This window comes from Equus caballus, chromosome 2 (genome assembly GCF_041296265.1).
Source record: "Equus caballus isolate H_3958 breed thoroughbred chromosome 2, TB-T2T, whole genome shotgun sequence".
Classification (NCBI taxonomy): Eukaryota; Metazoa; Chordata; class Mammalia; order Perissodactyla; family Equidae; genus Equus; species Equus caballus.
The window spans coordinates 61,040,883-61,060,957 of record NC_091685.1 but is presented as its reverse complement, the minus strand read 5'-3'; the positions used below and the strand labels follow the sequence as shown (position 1 = coordinate 61,060,957).

At 41.0% G+C, this 20,075-nt stretch overlaps 1 long non-coding RNA gene across 1 annotated transcript; it reads left to right on the top strand.

Annotated features, from left to right (window-relative positions):
• The first annotated feature begins 5,734 nt into the window (after positions 1–5,734).
• LOC138921635 (uncharacterized) lies at positions 5,735–19,825 on the top strand. The gene is made up of 3 exons (XR_011434381.1): positions 5,735–6,643; positions 7,661–7,992; positions 19,699–19,825. It is a non-coding gene; the product is annotated as an uncharacterized lncRNA (long non-coding RNA).
• Positions 19,826–20,075: the final 250 nt, after the last annotated feature.

Here is a 20,075-nt window from a genome sequence, read left to right as displayed (position 1 = left end):
AGCCTTGATGGTTGGGGTGATTTTGAGCGTACAAGTTTAGCATGGGTTAATTAGGAGCCTAGAGGAGGCATCAGGAGAGGGAGAAGATGCATTTTGAATAGGAAGACGAGCGAACACTGAGGTGAACTTAATTTTCGTGGTAATTTTGCCTCAGATTTGTTCTAAGGGGATGTCTTATGTGAGAAAGAATGTCAGTTGAATCAACCTTTGATCATTGGCCCTTTATGAGCATTTCTCAGGAAGCTCATTCTCTACATGACCCAAAGCTTGAGATAGGTGGTGATCATTTTGGATTTCCAAATTTACTGTGTAATTTATTTAATTCTAATATAGTAATAAAACCTTACAATTATATGGCATCTTTCATCTTCAAACCTCAAAGCATTTTTCTAAATATTAATAGACATGAACAGCCCCAGGGGTTTGATGCTACTCGATCCATTTCTCTGCTGGTTAAGCATATGATTGGAGAGTTAGCTAATTTGCCAAGAGGATGCATAGATTATTATTTTTTAAACACACTTTCCATTATGGAATATTTTAAACACACAGAAATAGGGAGAACAGCATAATGAACCTCTGTATACCCACCATCCAACTATGAAGTCGTGGCTAACCTTGTGTTACCCATTTTGACCCTCCCGTGTTATTCTGATGCAAATCTCAGGCACCATACATTTTCATCCATAAATATTTCAGTATCTCCAAAAGATAGGGACTGTTTAAAAAAAGGTAAACATGATGACAGTATCACACTATAGACAATAAACAATGATTTCCTAATATCAAGTATCCAATCCATTTTTAATTTCCAATTGTTCTATAAATATCATAAATTTAAAAATTTTGTGGCTTTGAATCAAGAGTTAAATATGGCTCACATTTTGTGTTGATTGATATATCTTTTATATTTCTTTTAAACTTATAGGTTCTTTTCTCCCTTTTGTAGTTTATTTGTTGGAAAAATCAGGTTTCGTCCTGTAGAGTTCCTGCTCTCTGGGTTTTTCTGATGGCTTGTTCATATATCATTTAACATGTTCTCCTCTGTATTTCCTGCACATTGCTAGTTGGGCCTAGAGGCTTGCTCAGAACTGGGTTTGATTTTTTTCTGGCAAGACAACTTTATAGGTGGTGGTGTTGTCTTCCATCGGGAGGCAGATCGTATCTAGCCATCTTTCTTTTTGTGATGTTAGCAGTTTTTGATGATCTATACCTGCAGTCATTAATTTATTAAGGCTTATTTTATAATTTATTAATGGGAATGTATCTATAAAGAGAAACTTCGTCTACTATTTGGTTATTCTAAGTGCAGTTGGGTTGAAAAAAATCCTCAATTCTCTCCCTTTATTTACTAATTTTCAAAATCATGAGTTAGCTTTTAGTATCATTAAACTGTAAACAATTCAACTCTTTATTAATATATCCATATTAATATTGAGTTATAACCAACATGAACTGAATGTATTTAAAGTGTATAATTTGACAAGTTTTCACAAATGTTTATACCTGTGAAACTGTCACCACTATTATGAAAATGAGTATATTATTCACAAATTAGATTTTTAAAGTATTTTATAAGCTGATAAAATTAAACATGTTGATATTTCCAACCATTTTAGTTACTCTTTTTGAAGCTCAAATGGCCCCGTTTTTGGATAATAGGAGCTTTTGGGTTATGCCATGGTCCTTTTGAAATGACTCTTATAGTCTTTGTTAATTTCCTTGTCATCTTGTCATGACAGGATACTCCAGATCTGACATTAGTCCTTTCTCCAAGGAGCCCTGGGTCTTTTCAGTGGGAAACAGGATGTGTCATATATTAAATGGTGGTTAAGCAGAGAGGCAAAATCCAATAAAATGTCTGGTCTGGGTTCCCTGTAGTCAGAAGGAATAGCTGCTTTACCCAGCAGCTCTATAATTACGTCCTTTGTTTGCATAGTTCCTTTCACTGAAGTGTTCAAAGTGACTTTATAAGATTAAATTAATCTTTGGAACAATCTAAGGATGGACGAAACGGTTGGAGAGATTATTATCTCATTTTATAGTTGGGAAAACAGACCAAATTGTTGTGACTTGTCCATTAGTTTATAGAAAACTAGGGGCAAGTGTGAATAGAATCTAGCCCCCGAACCACGAAGACGGGGGTTCGCATCTTGCTGCCAGGGCCACTCTGGCTTTAACAACTTCAGAAACTTTAAAAAATTTTATTTTATTTTTTTTAAATAAAGAGGGGACAGGAAGCATTAAGCAATGGGAGGGAAGGGAAATCAGAGCTTTTTCCTCTTCCTTTTCCTTCCTTCCTCCTTCCCTCCTTCCTTCCTTCTTTATTTCCTTTCTCCTTCCTTCCTTCCTCCTTCCCTCTCTCCCTCCCTCCCTCCCTCTTTTGCTTCTTCGTTTTTTCTTTTTGAATTTTCTACGGCTCTCTGAAGGAATTGGAAATATATGAGTAGGATGAAGAATTAGAGAATCACAGAATGCTGGGCTTTGAAGAGCCTCCATAAACCTTCCAGCCCATCCTTCTCCATCCAGACAGCACTGCACTTACACTAAATCCAAACAAATGGGCAGCTCTCCTTTTAGGAAGATGCAGTGAAGTGTAGTCCACCGTGAACTAAATAAATTTAGAGTTACAAAGGCAAATCCCAAAATAGCAGCTTTAAGTTTATGAAAATGAATCCAAGTCTAAGTGCTGAGGGAGAAATAAAGGACCAGGAATAAACAGTGAGTGAACCCATGACAGCCATGTGGGAACGGGCCTGTGCATACAGCACTTGGCAGCTGCAGCTCTGCTTTCGCTCTGGTCCTCACTGAGGACACTGAAAGGTACCTAAGGAATTCACGATGCCGTTAATTAGCTTAACAGACTCTCTCCGCAGCTTCGATGTAGGCCATGAAGAAACATTATGTATTCATTTTCCCCGGAGGTCTTTGAAACTGCGTAGTATTAGAGCAAGAGTCTGAGGTTCTGGGTCCAGGCCCTGGATGTGGGAACCGGAAGCCCTTGTGTTGCATCCAGGACAGTGTTTTCCAAACTGGGTGTCTCAGGAAAAACGGGGTTCCGTGGCTAAATGAGGGAGATAAGCCTATATCCCTGTCTCAAAGATTCCCAAAGCATATCATCGAGCTAAAGGCTCTGAGAAGTTTTGAAGGAGACAAACATGCTGGTGGTTGTTCAAATACATCTTCCCAAGTGTGCTTGGCTGTGGAGCCCTCCCCCACCTTGGTGCCCCACACTATTAACTGTGGATAGCATGCCAAGGAGCAATAATTTTAGAAATGCTGTATGGTCCCTTCCTTTTTCAGATGAGGAAGTAGGGAGAAGAGAGGTGAGGCCATTTGTTCAGGGGTCACAGAGCGAGTTATTGGAGGCAAGCAAAATCGAGGAGAAAGCAGGGCATCTGGAACAAGACAGATCTGCATTCAAGTCCCTGCTCCACGGCTTTCTAACCATGGGCTCCCGGACAACATTTTAATTTCTTCTGAACCTTGACGTTTTTATTTGTCAGAGAGGCAATATAATACTGGTATCATGGAATGTGTTATGAGTTGGTGGTTAGATCAGAGAATAAGTCGGAAGTCCAGGTGTCAGAACAAGGACAAGATGGGCGCCAGACTGTGCAGTTTCTGAACCCTCCCGGGCTTGGGCCTGGGTTAGTTGCGGGATTGACTCTAGACCAGAATCCGGGACAGTGAGCGCTGTGTTGGGAGAAGGGGCCAGCAGAGGCGGGGAACCCAGCAGGGCTAATTGGTAGTTCCCCATGAGGAAGCATGATTAGAAGGTAGAGACAATGCCTCACTTTCAGACCACGCAACACCCCCTTCCCCTTCCGCCCCACAGCACAACTGAAGCAGCTGAACTGGGGAAGGGAGGGGGGTTGGGTAGGGAGCCCTCCAACCCAGCAGTGGGAGGTCCCACTGAGAGGCAGTGGTCGCTTTTCTTTACTCTTGTTTTCTTTGTTATTGCCGAGAGTTTGAGATGTTTTATGGTGTTGCACACTAAATAGAATGGTGACTTATGTTTTATTAATTATGTAACTATTTGTATGGATTATCACCTTTCATGTTCTATTAGGCTTTGGATAAATTCCATGTAGCCTTTCTGGGGTGTTGGGGTATTTTAACCTGGATGGGATGTTGCAGCGTGATCTGCCTCCAAGCAAACTAGTGCTCATATTCACACAGCAGGTTTGCCCTCCTCCAGAAAACCCATCATGTTTATCCTGGGCCTGTCCCCACATGCAACAGACCACATCCAGGGTCAGCTCCCCTCCCATTTGCTCCTCCAGCTCTTCTGTGCGTGCTTCATTGAAAACACTCAAACAGCATAGAAATTATCTCTGTCTCTCTCCCCAGCCAGCGTAGGAATACTTTGAGAGAGTGAGACCTGAGTCTCATACATCTGTATCCTCAGCCCCTGAGGCAGAGCTTGCTTAAAGTCAGTGCTTATTAAATATGAGCTGAGTGAATAAATGAATGAAGAAATGAGCCCTGCTCTTTTTCACATTCTCCTTCTTATTTAATCTCTGTAGATCGTTTTCTTCTATAATCTCCATTTCTTCATTTTTTCCAGCTTTATTGAGATATAGTTAGCACGTAACATTGTGTACGCTTAAGGTGCACAACGTGATGATTTGATACATGTATATACTAAGCAATGATTACCATGATAAGGTTAGTTATTACCTCGCATAATTACCATTTTCCCCCCGGTAGATCACTGTACTCCTTTCACAGATAGGGTCATCATGCCTATTTTACAGATGAAGGCAAGGAGCCGGACCTTTAAATAAGCATGCCAGAATTTTGTATATCTGAATGAGTATCCTCTCTTATGGCAGCAGTGTGTTGTTCTCGATGTTTGTTCCAGAGGTCGCTGTTGCTGTAGATGTCAGCGTCAGAGGTATGTTCTCTTACTTATCCTCAGGGGTCAATTTTTAGAGCAGATTTCATTTTTGAAATCAGCTCCAGGTCATCTGGAGCAAAGTCTGGTAAAAGGTGACTGACCCAACTTGAGAATGTCCTTTCTGATGACTCCAATCAGAGACAACGCCAAGGAGAAATTCGAAATGCATTGCGAACAATGGTAGTGTCAATGGAGCAAGCATACGGACTCTAGAGGGGACAGTACTTTTTTAGATTTGTAAATTCTAGTGTACTGGTTTGAAAAATCTGTTTAATACAGAATCAGACCTTTCAGAGCTGGGTTCAACTAACAAATGAGAGTGATAAATTCAATCCTTTGAAATGTATTTTCTTTTCTGGCCAGCCCCTAGTTCAGGCTCCCAGGTTGGTTCCTGTGCAGCCCCTGATAACATCACAGGCACCTCCAGAGGCCTTCCTGGCATTGTTCTGGGTGTCATTGATGTTAAGCAAATGGGGAAGGAAATGCAATTCAGAGCTCACAAAGCCAAGGGGAACTGATTTTCAAGTTCATGACTTTTGAATCCATAGCACAAAAGCATATGCATTTTAACTAACTGCGTATGTGAAGATGAAGTTACTGCCCTTGGATCTGTTTTTTCCTTTTAATGGGAAATGCTTTTTAATTAACACTTTTGAAGCTTATTTTACTGCATGAAGAGGCTTGCTCCCATGCATTTTTGGTTTAATGCCTTCCTACACCGTAGTGTGAAAAGAATGTGTAAATAAGGTCCTGGACAATCAAAGGTCTCATTATGTCTGAGTCTATTTAATTCAGCAAACATTTATGAAACTCTTGTATGTTCCAGGCAGTGTAGTAGGAGCTGGACACAGAAGAGGAGCAAGACGTGGTACCTGCACTTAAGTAGTTCACAACCTGATAATGGAATTGACAAGTACAGGAATAAATGCCAGAATCAGGTGCTAAAAGCAGTGTAAAAAGAGATAGGGAAGTAGGTGGGAGAATGCCAGAAGACTTCAAAGAATAAGCAACATATTAGTAGACTCTTTTTTTTCTTCTGCTTTTTCTCCCCAAGCCACCCAGTATATAGTGGTATATCTTAGTTGTGGGTCCTTCTAGTTGTGGTGTGTGGGACGCCGCCTCAACGTGGCCTGGTGAGCAGTGTCATGTCCGTGCCCAGGATCCAAACCAGTGAAACCCTGGGCCGCTGCAGTGGAGCCTGTGAACTTAACCACTCGGCCACCAGCCGGTACCCCCTAGGAGACTCTTAAAGCACAGATAAAATCTTAGCTGAATTGGGCATCCTGGGCAGGATGGGAAATCCAGATGGAAGAAAGAGACTAAGTGAAGACCTGGAAAACATGGCGGATCCTGGTGCAACGGTGGCTAATCCCGCCTCCCTGACTGTGGTGTGTGAGGCCGAGTGGAGGCGCAGTCGCTGAGAGAGGGAGAACGGGAAAGCACGGCCACCTGGTGTTTCGCTCCCCTGCGTTTCTGTCTCAGGCCTGGTGGATTTCAGGCAGCTGTCCTGCAGAAGTTGTTTCACAAACCGATTCATGCTAAGGTGACTTGACAGAGAAAGTCTTAACGCGCTACTGTTTCTGTGGAAATCTACATCTTAAAAGGGAAAAGTTTAAGAACACAATGATTTACTTGACAGGATTCCCCTGGTGGATTTTATACCCTGAGCGAGGGGCGTAGGAGCAACGTCCTTTTGGCCAGGGAACACTGTTGGAGAACATAACCCGGTAATCGCAGTGGGTAAGTGAGCGCTGAGGGGGGTCTCCGTCTTGGGGTGTGCATTTGAGGGAGCAGGGCTGTGGACGAGGGCCGGAAGAGGGCCTGGTGGTTCCACAGCTCATCCTGGTGTCCCCAGCGAGTGTCATTTTCCCCCGCTTGCTTTATTTATGTGGCCAATCTCCAATTTCTGTCCTCTCCCACCTTCTTCCTTTAACTCCACCTGCTTTTTTCCAGGTCCAGTACCATCATACATGCACCATATGGCATGAGGTTATAATTTGGCAAAAACCAGTAAAGTGAAATTAAACTCTCCTTTACATTTCCTACTTCCTTCTGTTGCTAGTTAATATGCTTTGTGGTTCTGTGGGAGGCTCACACAGCTGGTAGCCTGTTGAAGGAGCCATAAAATGATGTAAGATACCACTTCAGAAATAATCACGTTGATCCTGCACAATGCCTGAGCTGAACCGTATAGGGAAACCCAGGAGGGACCTGGCGCAGGCCAGTCCACCCAGAGCGTGTGATTCGGTGCTGAAGCGGTTCTGTTATCCCGCGTGGCCCGTGTCCGCATCTCCAAGGCTTGAAGCTTTCCACAGAAGCGCATGTTCAAAATAATGGAAGTTTATTATGTCAGAGATAAAATTAATACTTTTCCGTTTGAATCTTTTTTTAAAAAAATCACTCTCTTGCCTTCATTTCGTTTTAGAATATTATAGAAAGAATATAAAATCAGCCTTCAAGTACATTTTTTTCTTTGTTTTAAACAAAAGCAAGTTTACAGAAAAGTTGGAAATACTGCACAAAGAACTTGTTTTTCTTGAACGATTTGAGGGTAAATTGCTGACATAATGCCCCATTATTGCCCTTGATACTTGCTATGGGCTAAATTGTGTGCCCTCGAAATTTGTCTGTTGAAGTTCTAACTCCCAGGACTTCAGAATGTGACTGAATTCAGAGACAGAGTCTTTAAAGAGGCAGTTAGGTTAAAATGAGCTCTTTAGGGTGGGCCCTGATCCAATATCACTGATGTCCTCATAGGGAGAGGAAATTTGGACACAGACGTGATACGGAGGGAAGATGATGTGAAGACACATGGAGAAGATGCCACCTACAAGCCAAGGAGAAAGGCCTGAACAGATCCTTCTTTCATGCCCTTCAGAGGGAACCAACCCTGCTGACACCTTGATCTTGGACTTCCAGCCTCCAGAGTTGTGAGACAATACATTTCTGTTGTTTAAGCCCCCTGTCTGTGGTACATTGTTATGGCAGGCCTGGCAACCAATACAGTACTCTAGTGGACATTTCCTACGAATGAGGACACTTCCCTACATGGCCAACCATGCAAGATCAAAACCAGGAAATTGACACTGGTACGTTACTCTCATCGAACCCTTAGATCTCATTCAAGCTTTGCCAGTTGTCCCAGTAATGGCCCTTATAGTCAAAGGGTCCAGTTCAGAATCACATCTTATAGTCAGTTGGTACATTTCTTTAGTCCAGAATGGCTCCTCAGTCTTCTCTCGACTTTCATGACACTCACACTTTGACGATTATCAGCCCTTTACTTTGTAGAATGTCCTTCATTTTTATGTGTCTCATATTTTTTCATGATAAGATTCAGATTGTGCTCTTTTCAGGAAAGATGGTACATGATTTCCATTTGTCCTTTTCCAGGTGACACTCACTTTGATCACTTGATTAACGTGGTATCTGCCAGGCTTTTCCTCTGTAGAGAAAGTATTTTCCCTTTATAAAAATTAAGTATTTTGTGAAGAGCTATTTCAAAAATATGAAAACATCCTGTTCCTTATCAAACTTTAAAATTATTCATTTATTTATTTGTATCACTATGAGCTCAAGTTTTCCTATTTTATTTAGTAGGTTATAATCTGTTACTACCATTTCTTTTGATGCTTAAATTGCCTGTGATTTAGAAAATGGGAGCTTCTTCAAGATATCTTCTGTGTTCTTTTGACATGTCCCAATATTCTTTGAACACTTTCTTGCTTTCTAACACAAAAAGATGTTCTAGGCTCGTCTTGTAATTTCCCTACCTTAGGCCTAGAATTGGCCATTTCTCCAAGGAGCCCTGGTTGCTTTTAGTGGACAATGGTATTTAAAATTCAAAATTGGGAAAGTAAGTATGCTCATTGCTATGGGGGTGTCACCGCTCCCATGTCCTCTCAGAAAATAAAGCTAAGAACATATGTATGTATATATGTTTACACACTTACACTTATTTCTTTATCTATGCATGTAACTATGTAACTATGTATCTGTCTATGTATCTGTGTATCTATGTATCTATCTGCTTATGTCTATCTATCTATCTATCTATCTATCTATCTATCATCATCATCATCATCTATCTAGTTCCCTATATTGAAAATCCCGAGTTCACCCTGATACCTTCAGTTCCAATCCACCATTGGATTAGAGGACTCTGACTTCCTGTGCTGGGCTGCCCATTGTTCCTCTGCGTGGACACTCTCCTCACCCTGCTCAGGGTCAGATTCCTCATGCTGGGTGTCCCCCACCATGTGGATGCCCTCCTCCCTTTACTTCCCTCCCAGGCTCCAACACCTCCCACAAAGCATCTTCCAGTTCAGATGCCTCTGTACGCTGCTCTGGCTCCGGCCCCCTGTGCTGAGCAGCCCTCTACATGCATGCCCTTCTCAGCCTGCTCGGGCTCTGAATTCTGTTCCAAGCACCTTACCCCCCAACCACCTTGTCCCACCTACCTCCTCTGCCCCATCTAATGGCCTGAGGCCTGAGTGCTTCAGGACAGCAAGGAGAAGGGAAATGGAAGAAGAGAAAAAAATCATATACAAGTTCACTTACCTGAAGTAACTTCCTTCATTCTGGTTCACTTTCAATCTTGACCTTGCATATATATATTATATATATATATATATTATATATATAATTTTCCTACAGTTATCACAGAATAATACAATTATCTTATATTTAAAGTTAGCATTGAATTAGATTATTGTTATCTTTCTACATAGCTTTTGTGAAAACAGATCTTGTTGGCCGTAGAAAGTGCCTTAAGGGTCCGGCCCTGTGACCTAGTGGTTAAGTTTGGCATGCTTTGCTTCAGTGGCCTGGGTTTCAGGGTTCGGATCCTGTGTGTGGACATACACCACTTGTCAGTCATGCTGTGGAGGCAAGCCACTTATAAAATAGAGGAAGATTGTTACAGATGTTAGCTCAGGGCTAATCTTCCTCAAGCAAAAAAAAAAAAAGTGCTTTAAAAAGATAAGCCTTAATTTACTCAATTACTTCTCTCCCAGTGGATATTTATGTTGCTTTTAATTGTTTCCAGTTAGATAATGCTGTGAGGAATCTCTCCATGACGTTGACTTTTCTAGTCTGCTAGATTACTCTTTGGATGATGCCCAGGAGTGGAGCTATGTGGTTGAAGGAGATGAATGCTCTTGAAGACGTGCAAAAACACTCAGCCAAGGGTTTAGTGCCTAGGAGGTCCTCAGTACACGTTTGTCGAATCTGAATAGGAACGTCCCTTAACAAAAGGGTGTTCTGAATTACTATGCTGACGACAGTGTTTGGGGGTGTTTGTTTTCTTCTTAAACAATTTGATGGATTGGACATGTTGCTTACCTTTTCGAAGCCTCGATTTCCTCAACTGTAAATAGAGTAATCCACATTCTAATTTTATTGTTGGCTCTCCATCCTTCTCGCTGGAGACTAAGCAGTGAGGCTGTGGGAAATCGATGTCTGCCCAGTGTGGCTCAGACCCTGCCTGGGGCTCCTCGCCCTGTATTGGCGGGGCAGCATCTCCTCGTCCTTCACAGGCACTTCCTGGTGTCACAGCTCTTAACGTGGTCGCAAAGTTCTCAGAACGCTGACTGTTCTGTCTCTCCTCTTTCTGTCTCCACCGCAGCCACAGTTGAGGCGGGCCCTCTCTCCCTTCTGCTCGGTGGTGAACAAGGAGTGGTAGACACGGCTCTGGAGGATTGTGTGGAAAGGAAGCATCATTCCAGAGCAAGTGGAGGCTAAAAGAATTCCTTCGTTACGTAGAAATCGGGGCTCTCTGATGTTTTCTGTGTTGCGTTATAAAATGTCTTCCTCTGCGTTTAGTGGCCTGAGGATTTGTTGTTGTTGATGATGCTGTTTTAATGGTTCTCTTAAACGTTTTTGACTTTATTAGAAAAAATAGTTAAAAAAAATCAAAGCAATATATAAATGAAATAAACGCAGTTTAGCACTACCAAATTTTTCATAAAAAACGGCAGCTCCACTCCACCCCTCCTTTTCTTGATTGTGACTTCTCTGAGGCAACCACTTTTAACCTTTTGGTCTTTGTTTCCCTAATATTTGCCTCCAAATTTCCAAATAACATTTGGTATATAGCTTATATTGACTCTGGTTGTTAGTGAACTAACCAAAGTGAATTTTGTTATTCATTAAGAAGAAAACAAACATATTAAAGGATTTTAGATGGCTTACTGAATTTCGGGGCATTCTGGAGAAAAATAGATTGAAGCTGAATTTCCAGAACAATGCTCCACATCACACCGTGGGTTAGCCTGGCAGTGGAACTGTGGCTTCCAAAACCAAATGCTAGGTCCATCCTTAGGAAAGATGCCAGCCGGAGTGTCTCAGTCGGTGTTTGTGTGGGAGCCCCGACACACACACACACACACACACACAAGCACACCCCACATCTTCTTTATCTAGTCATCAGTCAGTGGGCACTTGGGTTGCTTCCCATCTTGGCCTTTGTGAACAATGCTGCAGTGAACATAGGGGTGCATAAGTCTCTTTGTATTGTTTATTTCAAGTTCTTTGGATAAATACCCGGCAGTGGGATAGCTGGGTCATATGGTAGTTCTATTTTTAATTTTTTGAGAAATCTCCATACTGTTTTCCATAGTGGCTGCACCAGTTTGCATTCCCACCAGCAGTGTATAAGGGTTCCCTTTCTCCACATCCTCTCCAACATTTGTTGTTTTTTGTCTTGGTAATTATAGACATTATGACAGTTGTAAGGTGATTTCTCATTGTAGTTTTGCTTTGCATTTCCCTGAGATTTAGTGATGTTGAACATCTTTTCATGTGTCTGTTGGCCATCTGTGTATCTTCTTTGGAGAAATGTCTGTTCATATCCTCTGCCCATTTTTTGATTAGGTTGTTTGTTTTTTTGTTGTTGAGTTGTATGTGTTCTTTATATATTTTGGAGATTAACCCCTTGTCAGATATATAATTTGCAAATATCTTCTTCCAGTTGGTGGGTTGTCTTTTCATTTCGTTCCTGGTTTCCTTCGCCTTGCCAAAGCTCTTTAGTCTGATGAAGTCCCATTTGTTTATTTTTTCTTTTGTCTCCCTTGCCAGAGTAGACATGGTATTTGAAAAGATCCCTCTAAAGCTGTTGTCAATGAGTGCACTGTCTATATTTTCTTCTAGGAGTTTTATGGTTTCACATCTTACCTTCCAGTCTTTAATCCATTTTGAGTTAATTTTTGAGTATAGTGTAAGATAACGGTCTACTTTCATTCTTTTACATGTGGCTGTCCAGTTTTCCCAACACCATTTATTGAAGAGACTTTCCTTTTTCCATGGTATGTTCTTAGCTCCTTTGTCAAAGATTAGCTGTCTGTAGATGTGTGGTTTTATTTCTGGCCTTTAAATTCTGTTCTATTGATCTGTTGTGTCTGTTTTTGTGCCAGTACCATGCTGTTTTGATTACTGTAGATTTGTAGTATATTTTGAAGTCAGGGATTGTGATGCCTCCAGCTGTGTTCTTTTTTCTCAGGACTGCTTTAGCTATTTGGAGTCTTTTGTTGTGCCATATGAATTTTAGGATTCTTTGTCCTATTTCTGTGAAGAATGTTATTGGGATTCTGATTGGGATTTCACTGAATCTGTAGACTGCTTTAGGTAGTGAGGACATTTTAAGTATGTTTATTCTTCCAATCCATGTGAATGGAATATCCTTCCATTTCTTTATGTCATCATCAGTTTCTTTCAATAATATCTTATAATTTTCATTGTATAGGTCTTTCATCTCCTTTGTTAAATTTATTCATTTTATTCATTTTATTGCATTGTAAATGGGATTGTATTCTTGAGTTCTCTTTCTGTTAGTTCATTATTAGTGTATAGAAATGCAACTGATTTTTGCAAGTTAATTTTGTACCCTGCAACTTTGCTGTAGTTGTTGATTATTTCTAATAGTTTTCTGGTGGATTCTTTAGGGTTTTATATATATATAATCAGGTTGTCTGCAAATAGCAAGAGTTTCACTTCTTCCTTGCCAGTTTGGATTCCTTTTATTTCTTTTTCTTGTCTAATTGCTCTGGCCAACACCTCCAGTACTATGTTGAAAAAGAGTGGTGAGAGTGGGTACTCTTGTCTTGTTCCTGTTCTCAGAGAGATGGCTTTCAGTTTTTCCCCATTGAGTATGATGTTGGCTGTGGGTTTGTCATATATGGCTTTTATTATGTTGAGGTACTTTCCTTCTATACCCATTTTATTGAGAGTTTTTATCACAAATGGATGTTGGATCTTGTCAAACGCTTTCTCTGTGTCTATTGAGATGATCATGTGATTTTTATTCCTCATTTTGTTAATGTAGTATATTACATTGATTGATTTGCAGATGTTGACCCCTCCCTGTGTCCCTGGTATAAATCTCACTTGATCATAGCGTATGATCCTTTTGATGTATTGCTGTATTCAGTTTACCAATATTTTGTTGAGGATTTTTGCGTCTATGTTAGTCAATGTTATAGGCCTATAATTTTCCTTCTTTGTGTCATCCTTGTCGGGCTTTGGGATCAGGGTGATGTTGGCCTGTTAAATGTGTGAGGAAGTGCTCCATCTTCTTCAATTTTTTGGGATAGTTTGAGAAGGATAGGTATTAAACTGTCTTTGAATGTTTGGTAGAATTCTCCAGAGAAGCCATCTGGTCCTGGCCTTTCATTTTTTGGGAGGTTTTTGATTACTGTTTCAATCTCTTTACTTGAGATTCAGATTCTATATTTCTTCTTGATTCAGTTTTGGGAGGTTGAATGAGTTTGAGGATTTATCCATTTCTTCTAGATTGTCCAACTTTTTGGCATATAGTTTTTCATAGTATTCTCTTATAATCCTCTGTATTTCTGTGTTATCTGTTGTAATTTCTCCTCTTTCATTTCTGTTTGTTTATTTGAGGCGTCTCTCTTTTTTTCTTAGTGAGTTAGCTAACGGCTAAGGGTTTGTCAATTTTGTTTATCTTCTCAAAGAACCAGCTCTTAGTTTCATTGATCCTTTCTACTCTTTTGTTTTCGTTTCAGTTTCATTTATTTATGCTCTAATTGTTATTATTTCCCTCCTTCTGCTGACTTTGGGCTTTGTTTTTTCTTCTCCTTCCAGTTCTGTTAGGCATTGTTTAAGATGCTTATTTGAGATTTTTCTTGTTAGTTAAGGTGGGCCTGTATTGCTATGCCTTTTCCTCTTAGGACCACTTTTGCTATATCCCATAAGAGTTGGTGTGGTGTATTTTCATTTCAGTTTCTCTCCAGATATTTTTTGATTTCTTTTTAATTTCCTCCATGATTCATTGATTGTTCAGTAGCATGTTGTTTAGTCTCTACATATTTGTCACTTTCCGAGCTTTCTTCTAGAAATCTGGTTGATTTCTAGTTTCATAGCATTATGGTAGGAAAAGATGCTTGATGTGATTTCAATCTTCTTAAATTTATTGAGGCTTGCCTTGTTTCCCAACATATGGTCTATCTTTGAGAATGTTCCATGAGCACTTGAGAAGAATGTTTATTCTGCTATTTTTGGATGGAGTGTTCTATATATATCCATTAAGTCCATCTGGTCTAGTTTTTCACTTAGTTCTGCTATTTCCTTGTTGACTTTCTGTCTGGATGGTCTATGAATTCATGAAAGTGGGGTGTTAAGGACCCCTACTGTGATTGTGCTGCTGTTAATATCTCCTTTTAGGTCAATTAATAATTGCTTCATGTACTTTTGTGCTTCTGTGTTAGGTGCATATATATTTATAAGTGTTATGTCCTCTTGGTGGAGTCTCCCTTTTATCACTATATACTGCCCTTCTTTGTCTCTCACTGCCTCTTTTACCTTGAAGTCTACTTTGTCTGCTATAAGTATGGCAACACCTGCTTTCTTTTGTTTGCCATTAGCTTGGAGTATCATCTTCAATTCCTTCACTCTGAGCCTGTGTTTGTCTTTAAAGCTGAGATGTGTTTTCTGGAGGCAGCATATTGTTGGGTCTTGTATTTTAACCCATCCAGCCACTCTCTGTCTCTCTCTCTCTCTCTCTTTTTGTTTGGTGAGGAGGATTGGCCCTGAGCTAACATCTCTAGCTAATCTTTTTCTTCTTTTGCTTGAGGAAGATTGTTGCTGAGCTAACATCTGTGCCAATCTTCCTCTATTTTTTATGTGGGACACTGCCACAACATGGCTTGACGAGTGGTGTGTAGGTCCACACCTGGGATCCAAACCTGTGAACCCTGGGCTGCTGAAGCAGAGTGGGTGAACTTAAGCACTACACCACTGAGTTGGTCCCTACTCTGTGTCTTTTGATTGATGAATTCAATCCATTTACTTTATGGTGATTATTGATATATGAGGGCTTGATGCTGCCATTTTATCACTGGTTTTCTGGTTGTTCTGTATTTCCCTTGTTTCTTGTCCCATGTATTTCAGACTGCCAGTTTAGTTTGGTGGTTCTCTATGATGGTTTTCTCAGTTTTCTCTTTATTTGTAATGTGTGTCTCTGTTCTGATTTTTTGTTTAGTGGTTACCATGAGGTTTGTATAAAAGATCTCATAGATGAGATAGCCTTTTATTTCCTTAGTCTAAGCAGGTTCTACCTCTTTCTTCTTCCCCATTGAAGTTATTGCTGTCACAACTCATTCTGTTTTGTGTTATGAGTTTGTGGTTAAAATGAAGTGATTATATTTACTCTTAATGTTTCCTTGCCTTTATCTTTAATGTTATAGTTAAGTGTTTGCTAACCTGTTCTGATAGAGATTTGCAATTTTCTGATTTTTCTGCCTATTTATCTCCTTGCTCAAGATTTTGTAAACCATTTCTTTATTTTCTCAGGTATGAGGGCCTTCTTGATCATTTCTTGTAGATGAACTCCCTCAGCTTTTGTTTATCTGGGAAAGTTTTTATTTCTCCTTCATATCTGAATGATATTTTCACTGGCTAGAGTATCATTCTTGGCCGAAGGTTTTTGTCTTTCAAGAGTTTTGAATATATGATTCCACTCTCTCTTAGCCCATAAAGTTTCTGCTGAGAAATCTGCTGAAAGAGTGATATGGGTTCCTTTGTAGGTTATTTTCTTCTGCCTTGCTACACTTAATAGTTTCGTCATTGACTTTTGCCAGTTTTATTAATATATGCCCTGGAGTAGGTCTTTTTACATTGATGTAATTAGGAGTTCTATTAACTTTTTTTACTTGTAATTCCAGCTCCTTTCCCAGGTTTGGGAAGTTCTCAGTTATTATTTCTTTGAACAAGGTCTCTGCTCCTTTCTCCCTCCCCTCTCCCTCTTGAATGCCTATAATCCCTATGTTGCATTTCCTAATTGAGTCAGATATTTCTCGGAGAATTTCTTCATTTCTTTTTAGTCTTAGTTCTCTCTCTTCCTCCATCTGAAGCATTTCTACATTTCTGTCCTCTGAATTGCTAATTCTGTCCTCCATAATTTTAGCTCTGTTATTTAAGGACTCCAGATTCTTCTTTATCTCATTCATTATGTTTTTCATGTCTAACATTTCTGATTGGTTTTTCTTTATAGTTTCAATCTCTTTTGTGAAGATTTCCCTCTGTTCATTAATTTTATTTCTGACTTCATTGAACTGTCTTTCTGAGGTCTCTTGTAAGTCATTGAGTTTTTTTTATGGTGGCTATTTTGAATTCTCTGTCATTTAGATTGTAAATTTCTCTGCTTCAGGATTGATTTCTGGGTGTTTGTCTTTTTCCTTCTTGCCTGGGGTATTAATAAACCTCTTCGTACTATTTGATGGACTGGCTTTGTGCCTTTGCCTGGTGATAGTATCTGGTCGCAGAGTCCACCTGCTGCCACTGTGTATTATGAGCCTGCCATGATCCCTGGCAGCTGTGCCTGTCCAAGCCTGGGCCACTCCTTGGGACTGCAGCGGCCCTGTGGGCTCCGCTACAAATGGGAAAACGATCACAGGGGTCTCAGTGATGCTGCCACCTGCTCCCACAGTCCTGCTGAGGTGTGCTCCCACTTCAGGGCTGCAGCGGTACTATGGGTGTTCTTGGCAGCTGGGAAGTAATTCACCTGGGCATACAGATCTGCTGCCATCTCCTCTTAGGTCACACAGGCTGTATTTGGTGGGTGGGGCCTCACTAGTGGGCCTGAGCCTGGGCCACTCCTTGGGACTGTGGCAGCACTGTGGGCTCTCTCACTGGCTGGGAAAACAATCATGTGGGGGCTCAGGGCTGCCATACCTGTACCTGCAGTTGCACCAAGGTGTGCTCCCACCCTTGGGGCCACAGTGATACTATGGGAGCTCCAGCTGGGAGAGCAGTAGCACACATACACAGGGCTGCCAGGGGGCCAGAGAGTGCTCACCTATCTCCACCACCTCCCTAGGGGTAGCCCATCCACCTTCAGATGTATAGCTGTGCAGGTCTTTCAGGAATCCTGATGTGCTGTGTGGGTGTCCTCTGCTAATCTATGAATGACCATTTAGTTGTAGTTTGAAGCAGGAGAGAGAAAGGGAACAGCTCACTCTGCCTTGTTGCTGACATCACTCCCCAGATGCCTTGTAATTTTTGGTTGAAAGCTGGACATGATGTACTGGGTAAAAGCAACTGCAGTAAATAGGCCTTTAGCAGTGTGGTGGTAAGATGTGTGTATGTGGAATTGTTCTACAGTCTTGTCGTTAGATCTTAGTCTTTTAGTGAGCCTCTCCCCCAGCCTGTGAACTTCACAAGTGCTTCTCAGTTCTCCCTTCCCCCTTAGGTGAGACAGGATGACTAGAGGGGGCTGGAGTTGGGTATTTCCCTTCTCTCAGTCACTTAGGCTCTGATAAAACCTCAGCAGTTTAGGATCTGGTTAAATAGTTTCTCCTGAAGTCAGGCCTTGTTAGGAAGAACAGAATGCTCCTTTTCTCCTCTTCTTGTTGGAAGCACAAGGAGATGTTTCTCTGATCTTCACTGTGAGAACCTGGTAGAACTCCAGGAGGTAAAAATTGCAAAAGCGTGGATCCTCCCTATGACTGGGTCCCCTTTGAACTGTTGACTCTCAGAGCCTCCACTCTGAGCCTTGAGCAATTCATCAGTACCAGGGCAGGTTTTCCTATGCCAGCAATGGTTCCTGCTGAGATTTCTGCTCTGGTAGGTTGTGATTCTTTGGATCCACCTGTCTATTTGTCTCCACCAGAATATCCCAGTTTTGGGGAAAGTGGTTTGTCCTGTGACTCCAATTCTCTGACAGATCTAAGAGACTTGTTGATTTTCAGTTTGTTCAGAGTGAGGACCTCCAAGAAACTTAAATGCTGGACCAGAAACTGGAATTATCCTCCTAATGGTTTTGGATATTTTAAAATATTTCTCTGCCAGATGATGACCAGTTGAGTTAGATAAACCCCATTCATCCTGGTGGATTAATTTCATACATGTTTAGTATGCTTTATTTGAGAGAGCATGAAAGACTTAGAAATGACATGGGCTGTGGAGTTGGACAGACTTGGTTTGGAATCTTGATGCGACTGATGTCTACCTGTGTTACTTTGGACATGTTATTTAATCTCTCTGAGCCTCAGTTTTCTAATATATAAAGTTGGAATTAGATTCTACTCCTTATAGAAGTGCATAACTGTTATTATTTTTATTACTAGTTTAGAAAATAGGAGAGAGCTGGGTATGATAGTGGGGAGGTCTCTTCCTTTCCCTTCTGTTTCCTTACTTTCTTTTGTGCCCCGCTATACTAGTTCACTTCTAACAGTAACTGTTTTTACTACCTCTTCTGCCTTCCATGTTAAGCCTTCAGTGTCATCCTTGTCTCTGTACAGTCATGTGTCACCTAATGCCATTTTGATCAATGACAGGCCGCAGTGGTCCCATAAGATTAGTACTATATAGGAGGCCAGCCCCGTGGCCGAGTGGTTAAGTTCGTGCACTCTGCCTTCGGCGGCCCAGGGTTTTGCCAGTTCTGATCGTGGGTGCAGACATGGCACCGCTCATCAGGCCACATTGAGGCAGCGTCCCACATGCCACAACTAGAAGGACCCACAAATAAAAAAAATATACAACTATGTACTGAGGGGATTGGGGAAGGAAAAGCAGGGAAAAGAAATTAAAAAAAAAGAAGATTGGCAACAGCTGTTAGCTCAGGTGCCAATCTTTAGACAGGAAAAAAAGAAAAAAAAAAGATTAGTACTATATAGTCTAGCTGTGTAGTAGGCCATACCAGTAGGTTTGTGTAAGTACACTCTGTGATGTTCACACAATGACAAGATTGCCTAATGATGCATGTCTCAAAACATGTCCCTGTTGTTAAGTTATGCAAGACTGTATAAAGATAGAATCTATAGGGCTATGCTATAAAAATCACATTCTCTCATGAGCATCAAGGAACCCTGGCATAGGCTTAGATCTGGCTGAAATTTGTAAATTAGTGATTTCTCTGTTTCTAGCTCGTTTTCTTTTCTGAGTCACCAGAATAGTTGGAAATTCCCTATATGTTTCATCGGTACAACATTATGTAGCATCTGGATTTCAATGACCATGGCAGTCAGATCCTTCACTGAGGATGAAGTTGAGTTTGGCTGTCGGAATTCCACAGCTTCTTTCCCTCAAGGCTTGTTAAACGAAGTGCTTAGACTCTCAGTAGTTCCTCATTAGGAAGATTCTAGGACACACCCAGATGAGTACATTCAGTTTGTTTCTAGCAACCTTTCCTTGTCAGATGAGCTAAAAGGTTAACTATTTATTAAGGTGGAGCAACAATGAGGTGAGTAAGCAGTGACTGAGTCATGAGCTGGGAGTTGGAGCACTGAGAAGCTTGTGATGATTGAGTCCAGGTAAGTTGGATTTGTTTCCTTCTGTTGCAGTTTCCAAAGGCATGAGGAGGAGAGGGTGAAAAGATGAGAACCAAGAGGAGTAAAAGCAAGGAATGGGGAGGAGAGAGAGCAAGAGGTAAGGAGAAATGAGAAACAAAAAGGAAACTAAACTATCGAGTGCCCTTTGTACATCAGGAACCATCTTATGCATTTTACATTGTTATCACATTTGCAGCTTTGAGCCATCCTTATAGAGTAGCTATCACTCATGGTTGTCCAGTGTCTGCTTTGGGCTATGTACAATGAGATAGGTGTGGTAATGTAATGATGAATATGTCATTCACATCTGCCTGAACATTGACAGTCTAGTAGCAGACTCTGACATTGAGATAGTTTCCATACAGGACACTAAGGTGCCTTGGGTATGT